A 12204-nucleotide genomic window follows, 5' to 3' on the forward strand; every position below is an offset into this window, starting at 1 on the left:
ACTCCAGTGGCTTCCTGTTATCTCCAGGAACAAATACAAAATAATCTGTTTGACATTCAAAGCCCTTCATAACCTTGCCCGGTCTTCTTATAACCTGATATATACTCTTTGAGCTAGTGATACCCAGGAACAAGACATTCTGTATCTTGACTTGGGCATTTTCTCTAGCTGTCCCACATGCCTGGAATACTCTACCTCCTCTGCTATGATTTTGGACCTCCCAGGCTTCCTTTAGGTTCCAACTAAAGTCCCACTGAATTCCCACAGGAATCCTTCCCCAACCCTCTTAATTCTAGTGCTTTCCTCTCTTTTAATTACTGCCCTTTTGTCCTGTATGTAGCTTGTTTTATATATGTTTGCATAGTCTCCCTCATTAGATTGTAAACTTCATGAGGGCAGGGAGTGTCTTTTGCCTCTTTTTGTATTCCCAGTGTTTAAGCATCTGGCACTTAATAAATGTTTATTGAAATTAATTGAATGTTATTGTTTCTTAAATATTTGAACCACTGATACATTTGGAATTTAAAATAGGTGTGAATTCAGTTTCATTTTCTTCCATACTGTCATCCAGTTTTCCTGTTTCAATTTACCAATGGAATTCCTTCCTTAGTGTATTGCTGTTGGATTTGTCTACCTCTAATCTTTTGGATTCATGCGTCTCAAATGAGGGGATGTAGTTTCCCCCTCTCTCAATAATTTCCTTTGGTAGTATTGTGGTTGGAAAGGGTGGTCCTCAGAATAAGGAAATCTAGAGTCAAATGCCTCTGACATACACTGGGTTGCCAGTGAGCCAGTCAGTTACACTTCTAGTGCCCCCAAGACTAAATTCTGGATGAATTGCCAGATCAGCATCATTGTAGCCTTATAGGGATGAATCATAAATTTTTATGTTTTATTTTTCCATATGAATTTTGTTATCACTGTAGTTCTACTAAGTAAAGTATTGTTATTTTTATTACTATTATGTTAAATCTATAGACTAATTTGGGTAGTTCTGTTATTTTCCTTGCTATCTTGACATACTCATGATCATTGAATAGCTCTGTAATTCTTTTTCCTTAATTTAAAAAAATTGTTTAAAAATTGTCCTTGTTTAGGTCTTGAATGTCATTTTGTAGATTGCTGCCCAAATATTTGATGCATTTTATTGTTATTACAAATGACATAAGGTTAGAACCAAAAGTTATGAGGCTGTTAATTGGAATAATAAAGCCTTTCTAGAACTGCTTGGTATTTTAAATTTATTTTTCATATTGAACTTAAATGGGCATTCACACACACACAACAGTGGAACATAAAATGAAAAAATAGAATTGCAGATCTCAACAATGTACAGTTTGCTTTTCTTTTAAAATATTTAATAAATTCCACATTTAACTTAAAAGCTATCCTACTTGTCTGTAATTCTTTATCTTTCCTTCTGTTCTCTTCTGTGTATTTTTAAATTAAATTCTGTTTTTTTTTATTTACCAAGCATTTTTTCATTCTCACCTCCCCTGCCCCTAAAAAAAAGGAAATTAAAAAATGCTTGTGACAAATATGTGAAGCAAATTCCCATATTTGTCATATTCAAAAACAGTAGTCTTATTCTATATATAAGTCTATCACCTCTCTGTCAATCAGTCCTGTGGAATCATTGTTGATCATAGTTCTTAAGTGTTTCAGAATTTTTCTTCCTTCCTTCCTTTTTACAGTATTAAATATCACTCTTCATACAAGTCTTCCCAGGTTTCTCTGAAACCTCCTTCATTTCTGACAGCACAACAGTATTCAACACTCTCATACTATATATAGTTCGTTCAGACATTCCCCAAACTGTGGGTAACCGCATAGTTTCCAGTTCATTGTCAATACAAAAAAGTTGTTATAAGTACTTTTGTACATATAGAACCTTCTCTTTCTTTTACTGAGTGCAAGCCAAGTGAACAGCTTACTAATCTTTTCTGTAGACATGGGACCTCTGACTTAAAGGCATTTCTGTCTGACTTTCCAAGATTCCTCCCTTGGGTTTCATACTCTCCTGTTGACATTTCAGCAGCTTTCTTTGACCTCTCAAAAGTGTTGATTAGAAGTTCTAATTGGCTCTCTTGCTAAGAAAAGCTCTTCCCTATTGAATCCACAAAGATTTCTTCTTTCAGGGTAGACTGATCTCATCCTCACTTTCTTCATTCATCTTTTTTCTAGAGATCTTGAAAAACTTCAAGGGAGCTGGAGTTAGTCTTTCCCTTGATCTGACACGTCATTGATATGCTTCATGAGCTTACTGTACAAAGCTGAAGTTCAAAACCAAGAAGCATTGTGCAGAGTAGATAGAAAACCTTGACTTCAGGAAGATCTGTCCCTGGTATGTACTTACCAAATTACCATGGGTAGGTCACTTAATCTCTCTGTGCCCCAGTCGTAATTTAAGTTAGACATGGGTTGCCAGTTTATATTGATAAAGAATATTTTTGAAGAAATCACAGGTTTACTCCATCCTCATTCCCCTCCGCAATAATCAACAGTGTTCTAGTCTGGCATCTTTGTTCAGTTATTTTTAGAGGTCATGTGCCTTGATTGGCCATGTAGCTTAGCTGGCAACCACTGTAATCACCTGTAGCTTCTCTCAAGGTTGCTTCCCTCAAGGGGTAAAAAAATACTGGCATTCTCTGGTTCAGAACCCCCTCCTCTGTTGAATTTTCCCCCAAGTTCTTGTTACCAGACTAAAATGTGCCTTTAGATTCATAGTTTATTGGCTAAGGTAGTGTATCTTAAACCTAATAAATGGCCATGATCTTCCTACCTCAAACCAACAGTTTTAGCCACTTTTAGATAAAGAAAATCTTTAATGTCTCATAGTACAAGCATGAAGTTGAGATTAAAGGGAGTGAGGTAGAGTGGGGTGAGTGGTTTTTCCTGGTGTAGTAGAAAGCGCACTAAGTCAGAAAGCTTAGCTTCTGATTCCCCACTGAGTACTGTAACCTTAGGCGAAACATTAAATGACCCCGAGCCTCAGTTTCCTCATCTGTAAAATAAGGCTAATGTTATTGACTTTTGTTTGCTGTGAGAAATAAGTGAGCTGAGGAAGCACTGTGTAACTGTAAAGGGTAAGTGTACAGGTGTAACCTCTCACTTTTGCACACTGTATTTGTATGTTAGTCAGTTCTTAAAAATGTTTACGGAATGAATAAACAAAAATTGTCATGGTCTAGGATGCCATTTGAAGCTAAGATTAATATCTTAAAGTAATCTTGGGAAAAAAGAACCCTAGGGTCACAAAATAACTTTAACAGTAGCTTGAACATGAATTCTTATAATTGCTATTCTCAAAATCAAGGTTGTTATCTGGAAATTATATTTCATACTGTTTTATTATACATTTCATCTCCTCTTGGCTTTCTCAGTTGATTCCTAATTTGAAATTCAGAATTTAAAAAATCAACTGAAACTTCTTAACTGATTTAAAAATTGAATGGAAAAATTATGAGTTTGAATTAAATATGCTTCTTTAATGCCATTGCTTACATACTCTTTATAATCTCAGTCAAAAGATTTTTGGAAATTAAGTTACTGAGTACTATTACTACTATGATTAGGTAGCAATTGCATAATGCTTTGTGTGCAAAATATTTTACAAATATCATCTCATTTTATCTTCACAACAAACTGTGAAATAGGTGCAAACTGAGGCAGAGAGATTCTGATTTAAGTTAAGTGACTTGCTCAGCGTCACCCAGCTAGTGTAAATGTCTGAGGAAGGATTGGAACTCAGGTCTTCCATGACTCCTAAGTCCTGAGCTCTGTCTATCCATTGTACCATCTGTCTGCCCGTGCTTTAGTAATATGCGCAAATATTTGATAAGAACTGAACTAGAATGATGAAATCATATTGCTTAGTTAGGTCTTGTGCTTATTTCTTTGTGGTATCATAAACAAGAAAACTAAAAGGAATTGTGCTGTGAAATCTTAGGGTTTTTATAGGCTTTTTCTAGACCATTGACTTGCACCTGAACACATGACTTAACAGATTTCACCAGTAGGATTTTCTGAACTGCACACATTATACCAGGTGGCAGTGCCCATTTATATCAAACCACTGTTTTTGTTTGTGTTTATGTTATTATAAGCTTCAATTATGATCAAAAGTTGAAATTGATACATTTCAAAATAAAAGTTAAGCAATCTCACTGTTTTGTTACTGGTTCAGTCAAGTTCATCCAGTCGTTACTCCTTCTGTGTTTCTGGTTCATAGCATCATAGATTTAGAGCTATGGAGAGAGCTGTACAATACATCTTTTCCACCTCTCTCGTTTTTATAGGTTGAAAAACTGAGGCCAAAGAGGTTGTTCAGTAATGAAAGCTACTGCCACTTACTGTCAATAGAATATAAAGAAGCTAAGTTTAATGATAAATTTTAAATACTTTTTGCTGTTTGTAAAAAAAAAAAGTCATAATGTGCAGTTTGGAGTAGTTTACATAAAGTGTTTTAAATTAAATTAAATTTCTTAGAAAATATTTTAAATTCTATTATTTCAGTAACATATATCATAATCACATTACTTTCTCAGACATCTAGAGAAAGGGAATGACCACAACCATAAAACCCATTTCTTCTATCTAGTTTTAAAACCATTTCCTCTATTTCTATGGAAATGAATATGTGCTAATATGAAAGTGCTAGTGCAAGGGAATAATGTAAGTATTTTTTAATGCTAAGATAGAGAAACTGTAAACTTGTCATTCTTTTATATGTTGCAGAATTAAGCGTGTTATTCTAAATAATCATTTATCATTTTTGAAGACATTTGGTAGTGACACATACTTATATTTCTGTTTTTCAGTGTCAAAACAAAATCATTTTTGACACCTAAAATTGCTCAGTGGAATTCTGAATACAACAGAACATACACTTCCATTTTTTGTAATACAAAAAATAAAGTTAAGAAGCAAACTTTTAGGTTTCACTGATTTTTTTTTTTTAAGAAGGAAGTTTAGGGGGCAGGTAGGTGGCTCAGTGAATAGAGCTCTAGCCTTGGAGTTAGGAGGACCTGAATTCAAATCCAGCCTCAGACACTTAACACTTACTAGCTGTGTGACCCTGAGCATGTCACTTAATCCCAATTACCTCACCAAAAAAAAAAAAAAGAAAAAAGAAAATTAGAAAAACAAACAACAAAAAAAGAAGGAAGTTTAGATTTTTCAATGACTAATGATTTTTCCTTTATACAAAATTTTGAATACTTTTGTTTTTATATCACTTTTATTTTTAAATAGATCCTTCACTCTTACCCATTAAGCCTTCTCCTATATCAGAAGAAATGTCATAAAAACAAAAAAAATTTCCTTTAATAAATCCTTTAAGATAATTTATTCTCACATTTTGATTGCTTCAGTAGTTTAATCATTTCTGGAATTATTTCACAACTGATTTTAGTTTACAATTCTTAAAATTTGGAAACTAAACAACAGTACTTTGGTAACTAACTAATATTTATCAAGATGTAGGGATTAAATTTCCTAGAAAATAAACCTGTAAAACAAAGATGTTGTTTGTTGATTAAGTTTTAAAATATTATTGTTTTTAGGTTACTCCTCTGAACTGTACTCCAGCTTGTAGTTTGAGGTCCCCAGAGGGTGAGTGATTGCCACTCAGAGTTATGAGTGGGACTCTGAAACACCAGGTTTCTAGTGCTGTTTATCTCAAGCCCCAACTGTTGTCTTTCCCATTAACTATCAGATAATAGCCTAAAAAAACTTTACTAGAGGTATTTACTAAGATTGTTTAGTAAAAAACTTTTGGTACAGAACATTACGCCTAATGCCTGAGGCATACTCTCCTACAAATCCAGATAGGTTCATGGGGAGTGAGCTCAAACATACAGTGCAATAGTAGGGAACCACACGTATAGGATTTATGGTTAGCAAAATGGTAACATGTTCCTGAGGCTACATGTCCTGGAAGTCCTTTGTGGAGTCCAAAACTAGCCTTGTGAAACAGTCATATTTCTTGAAGTTAACTCCCTCCTTGGAAACTCTTTCTGCGTTCATGTTTTTTCTCAAGCTATCACTCTACTCCCAATTGGATGTATTGTCTCCTACTTGAACAATCTTTCTAATAACATGGTCTTTGGGAAAGTAGGGAGAAGAAAGGGAAATAATCTCTTCTCCCAAGACTGAATACCTCTGAGGCATTTGGGTCCAACTCTGGAACTGGAATCCTTGGCTTTTGAACCTGGAGTCCACCACTGGATGATTCACTGCTTGACTGATTTGCTGCTTTAATTTCTTCTGCTATTTTAAATCCCCAGACACATGATTAATTTATTTGGTTAGCCAACCAGTTATTCCTTTCTAACCCAGTAAAAGAGTTTCACACCTTTGCATAAAATGACCACAGCATGTAGATTATCTTATACATTTAAACTTCATCATGCCCTTGTACTGACTACGTTATTTTAATTGAGATAGAAATGTGTAATCCTCTTTCGTATAAATTTAACAGATATTGACAAACATGTACATTTCAGTATTTAAGGTATAGAGAAGAGGATTGTATGTGAAACTTTGAACTTCTGTTAACGTTCATAAAGGCATTTATTAAGATCAACATTAGTTTATCCCCTTCTGAACATTGTTCTGTTCACTTCTGTGTAGTTTGTTTAATGTTTCATTGACACATTTTTCTTTTTTTCTTTTGTTTGCAACATTGTCACTACTCCAAAACTTCCTCCACCCTCTAAAGAACTCTGCTTTGTCACACGTAAGAGCAGTCAGATAAAACTTTGGTTTGTCTGACCATGTGTACCTCATTCTGCACCTTTTATTTTTCATCTGTCTGATAAGAAATGGGAAGCAGGCTTCATTATCAGTTTTTCTGATTAGTCATAGCATTGATCAGAGTTCTTAAGTCATTCTAAATTATTTTCTTTCTGGTCACTGTATAAATTGTTCTTCTGGTTCTTTTAATTTTATTTTGCATCAGTTTATACTAGTGTTCTCAGATTTCTCTGAGTCAGTTTTTTGTCATTTTTTACAGTTATATTCATTATGTTCTCTGTAATATAGATATTGTTATATATATGTAATATATATTGCTGTATTCATATACTACAATTTGTTCAGCCATTTCCCAATTAATAGGTACCTAAAGTATTGTAATTAAAAGTGCAATTGTAAGTGTTTTTGTACATGAGTACAAAAAGAGTACATTCTTTTCTTTGACTTTTTTTTGAGGTTAGGCCTGGTAGTGGTATCATTGGGTCAAATGGTATAACTTTTTGGTCATGGTTTCAAATGTTTTTCAGAATGGTTGGACCAATTCATAGCTTTACCAACAGCACATGAGTGTACTTGTTTTCCCTCACTTCCAACAATTGTCATTTTCTTTCTTTTTTCTTTTTTTGTTATCTTTGCCAATCTAGTAGGTGCTATTAGAGTTGCTATAATTTGCATTTCTCTATTTGGTTGTGATTTCGAGCATTGTTTTCATATGGTTGTTGATAACTTTTTTTTTCTTTGAAAATTACTTTAGAGAGAATGGTTTCCATTGAGTGATGAGGTTGGAAAGGATTGAAAAGTGATAAGAAAAGTTGTAGGTTATGAGAATAATCAGCTTCTTCTAGGAGCTTGGTTTTGAATGGCAGGAGAGATCTAGTATAATACCTAGAGGGGATGGTAGGGTTAATGGAGGGTTTTTTAAGGCGAGGGTAGACCTACATGTGTTAGGAGGCAATGGGGAAGGAACTAGTAGATAAAACATTGAAGATTAGAAAGAAGTGGAGATGATAGTAGAAGTATAGAGAATGATGGATGATGTCAAGGGAATATAAGATGTGAAAGGTAGAAGAGGGAATTAATTTTATTTAAAAAAAATTAAAATAAATTTTAAAATTAAAAAATTAAATTTAAATTTAAAATTAAATTTTTATTTTAATTAGTGAAAATCCACCCTCTCTCATCCACCTTTTCTCCTCTCCCCCATTGAGAAAAAGAATTCACATTGAATAGCCTCTCTTTTTTAATAAAGTATGATGAAGCAAGATATGCTGAGGGTGAAAGGAGGCTGTGGTGTGGGAAGCTTGAAATGGAAAGAGAAAATTTCATATAGCTAGAATAGCATACAGAATCAGTTTAGGATGATTAAAAGGATTGCCTTGCTGCAATGAGGGCCTCATTGAAATTAATTAGAAAATTGTAGTGGATGGTGGGGGTACTTTAGGGTTGGGATTAGGTTAGTCGTGAGCTGCAGTATGAGAAAGAGGAAATGTATTTGGGAATAAACAAAAGCCTAATTCTGAATTGATTGACTTTAAGTTTAGGACAGGAAAAGGAAAGAAAGTGAATTGATCAAAACCAATCAACGCATCAAAACAAATTGATGTTCAATTCAATGCTCCATTCCCATGAACACCAACCTCTGGAAAGGAGGAAAAGCAGTAGGTGTCTCTCATGTTTCTTCTCTGGGGCCAAGATTGTTCTCTATAATGTTTCAATGTTCGGTTTCGATAGTTGAAGGGTTGTTCAATTTCATTGTCGTCCTTGCTTCCTCACTTTTCCTTATCCTCCATATCCAATCTTTTTTCTTTTCTTTTTTTTATTAATTTATTTTAATTTATCAAAAATCACTTCCATAAGCATTTGAAAAGTTTTAAATTTTTCTCTGCCTCCCTCCCCAAGATGGTGTGCAATCTGATGTGGGCTATACATATATATATACACATTCCTATTATACATATTTTCACAGTAGTGATATTGTAAGGAAGAATTAGAACCAATAGGAGGAACCACAAGAAAGAGAAAACAAAACAAAAGACAAAAATAGCAAATAGTATGCTTCGATCTGCATTCATACTACATAGTTCTTTGTTTGTTTTTTAGGCAATTGGGGTTAAGTGACTTGCCCAGGCTCACACAGCTATTAAGTGTCAAGTGTTTGGTCTGAGGTTCTCCTGACTTCAGGGCTGGTGCTCTATCCACTGCGCCACCTAGCTCCCTCTATAGTTCTTTCTTTGGATGTGGATAGCATAAGACCTTTGGAGATGTCTTAGATCCTTGCATTGCTGAGAAGGGCTTGGTTTATTAAAGTTAGTCATCACACAACATGGCTGTTGCTGTGTACAATGTTCTCCTGGTTCTGCTCACTTCACTCAGCATCAGTCCATACAAGTCTTTCCAGGTTTTTCTGAAGTCTGCCTGCTCATCATTTCTTATAGCACAATAGTATTCCATTACATTCCTATACCACAACTTGTTCAGCCATTCCCCAATTGATGGGCCATCCCCTCAATTTCCAATTCTTTGCCACCACAAAAAGAGCTGCCATAAATATTTTTGTACATGTAGGTTCTTTTCCCATTTGTATGATCTCTCTGGGATTATAGCCCTAGAAGTGCTATTGCTGGGTCAAAAGAGTATGCAGTTTTATAGCCCTTTGGGCATAGTTCCAAATTGCTCTCCAAAGTGGTTGGATCATTTCACAGCTCCACCAACAATGCATTAGTGTTCCAATTTTCCCAAATCTTCTCCAACATTTATCATTTTATTGTTTTGTCATGTTGGCCAATCTGATAGGTTCCAATCTTTTTTTCAAGTCTGGTTTATTCTACCTTTATAACATCTCTTGTATATACCCTTTTCTCTCCACAAAATGCATTATTCAATTCACTTTTGAGGGTTTTAGTAGGTACACAATAGATTTTTTTAAATTAAAATTTCTTTTTGTTTATATTTGAAAGTCTTTCTTCTGGCCCTTTGAAGAATTTGTTATTGGCCATTGGAATTGTTAAATTTCACCACTATATGTCTTGGGGATTGAAGGGTGGGGTTTTTATTTTGTAGAACAGCTGTGGACTCTTTCAATTTTAGCTTTGTTTTCTGAATTCAAAAACTTCTTGACTTCTTGTGTTATTTACTGTATTATGTTCAGGTTTTTCTATTTTTCATGTTCTTCTAGTTCATTTATGATCCTTACATTTTCGCTGTGTGTTCTCTGTGCATCTATCTTTGAAGTCTATGGCTTTTACTTTATAGAGATCTTATGCTCTTTTAATGTTATTACATTTTGCTTCTCTTTACCATATTTTCCTCCATTTTGTCATTTTTCTGTTCTAAATCTCTTAGATTCTCTTTAATGTGTATGGAGAAATTCCATACTTTGAATTAAATTTTTCCTAATCTGCTAATTATTTTTCTTTGAAGATTTCTGGCATTGGTACTTTCTTAAATTGTTCTTTTAGGGATTTTCTTTTTCTTTTGAGCCATTCTAGAATTTATTATCTTGTTCCATTGAGATTTCACAGAGTTCTATGTTTCAACAGTCATTTGTTAACTTTCTTTTGTCTTAATTTATTTTTTAAAAATTATTTTATTTTATTTTTTTATTTTTGTGAGGCAGTTGGCATTAAGTGACTTGTCCAGGGTCACACAGCTAGTAAGTATCATGTGTCTGAGGCGGGATTTGAACTAGGTCTTCCTGACTCCAGGGCCAGTGCTCTATCCACTTCGCCATCTAGCTGCCCCCTGTCTTGTAAATTTGATAAGATTTGTACTCTGTATATTTAGTACTAGTCCCTACTTCTAATTTTGGGTTATTATCTGCTCATATTTTGTGCCTTAATTGAACTTCTTCCTCTTCAAGTCTTTGGTGTAGCCCTTTTCCATTATAGTTTTCCATCATTCACTTTCTGACTCTGCCCCTTTTGATGGTATGTATATATATTTCGGGGCTGGATGTCAAAACTGCCTCAGCCTCCTCCTCATGTTTCACCACAGGCTTCTGTCCCTATCTTTAGTAGCTTTTAAGGGTCAGGACTGGCCCCAGCTGGGTTTCTCTTCCTTGTTTTTGCTGGGTGCAGCTGTTCGTACTGTCCCTGTGCCCTAGTTTTTCTCTTGACTATAGTTATCTTCTCCTCTGGCTGGGCTTAATCTGTCCTTTTTATCAGGGTTGGAAAGAGCAGGGATGCAGTTCTGGGCAGAGTTAGTGCATGCTAGGGGTTGCCCCAGACAGAAGATAGCTTGATTCTATTCCTGTTCCTCCATCCCACTTTCTCTTCACTTGATTGAGCAGAATCATTGTCAGTTCTGAGGGGGTAGGGAACCATTAGAAGGTTATAGCATGTGCCAGTGGCTTCTGGGTGGGGGATATCTCAGTGTTGGTCACAGCCTTTGGGTTTATTTGTGCAGTATTGCAACAGTGGATTAGCATTTTCTGCTGTTCATTTATTAGGTTATTGCCTTGTCAGAGTTCTTTCTTATGCAGTGGAGTCAGATATCTTTGTTCTACATTCTGCTTCTTTTTTTTCCCCTGGGGGATGGTGGTGGGTGGGAGGTGGGATGGAGAATACTGCATCCAGGACCTTGACCAAAGGAAGAAAAGGTACCCTTTCCCTTCCCTGTGAACAATAAATGGGATTCATCTCACTAGCCCCATGATGTGGTATCATAAGAGGAGGAAGGGGAGAAGAATCTCCATAAATATACACCCAAATCCTTTTCCTTTTTACACAGAATACTTTGCTCTGGTAATGACATTCCACTACCACCAATGTCTTTTGTGAGAGATATTCTTCTAAGAGGATAAACTACACCCCCTCCCTCCCTTAGTTTTTTTTGGGGTGTGGGGAGGAACCATGATGTTCCTTCAGTTAAAAAAAATGTGGCAAGCTTTGTAAAGAATAGATAGTAGAGGTGCTTCAGGGCTAGATAACAGAGGGGGAGAGATGTCATTTCTATCTTCATAACAAGAGTTGGCAACAATGGGATACGTCCAGGGTGACATTAAATTTATAGACCTGATTGTCTAGATGGATGTTGGTGTCTTCAACTCCTCAACAGAAAAAGAGGAATTTAGCGAAAGAGATGGGTTTATGAAATTATGTCTTGCTTGAAGTTCTTTTTAAAAATCGATTTGTGGTCTATTGTTATCCTAGACTACGTTACCTGACTACTGTTGGGGAAAAGAAAGAATATGAAGAGCTGGTGTTGAGTCAAATATACTGAGTAAGTATAGGATGGACTTCCAATAATATGCCATCTAAATCTCACAAAGCTTTTAAAAAAAGTAGACATAAAATGTACCAAAGAGGAACTCTTTTGTTAGTGATTAAAACAAATTCTCTTGTAAACAAAATTGAGTTTTCTTTTAAATGTCTGATGTACGACAATTAGATTTCTTGATAAGGTTTCTCTAAATATCTTTTAATTTTAAATTGAACTTCATTTCAATGA

The 12204-nt window shown here is 35.1% G+C and overlaps 1 protein-coding gene across 3 annotated transcripts in view; it reads left to right on the top strand.

Moving 5' to 3' along the window:
- ITSN1 (intersectin 1) overlaps positions 1-12204 on the top strand; it is a 283395-nt gene that overhangs the window by 26225 nt on the left and 244966 nt on the right. Inside the window, exon 2 of one of the 3 annotated variants that reach the window (XM_027875447.1) lies at positions 11907-11976. The exons of the other annotated variants lie outside the window; for them this stretch is intronic. The gene's annotated coding sequence lies outside the window, so the exon portion shown is untranslated. The remainder of the gene's footprint in view (positions 1-11906; positions 11977-12204) is intronic. 3 annotated transcript variants of the gene reach the window in all.

This window comes from Vombatus ursinus, unplaced genomic scaffold (genome assembly GCF_900497805.2).
Source record: "Vombatus ursinus unplaced genomic scaffold, bare-nosed wombat genome assembly UNPS02014809.1, whole genome shotgun sequence".
Lineage (NCBI taxonomy): Eukaryota > Metazoa > Chordata > Mammalia > Diprotodontia > Vombatidae > Vombatus > Vombatus ursinus.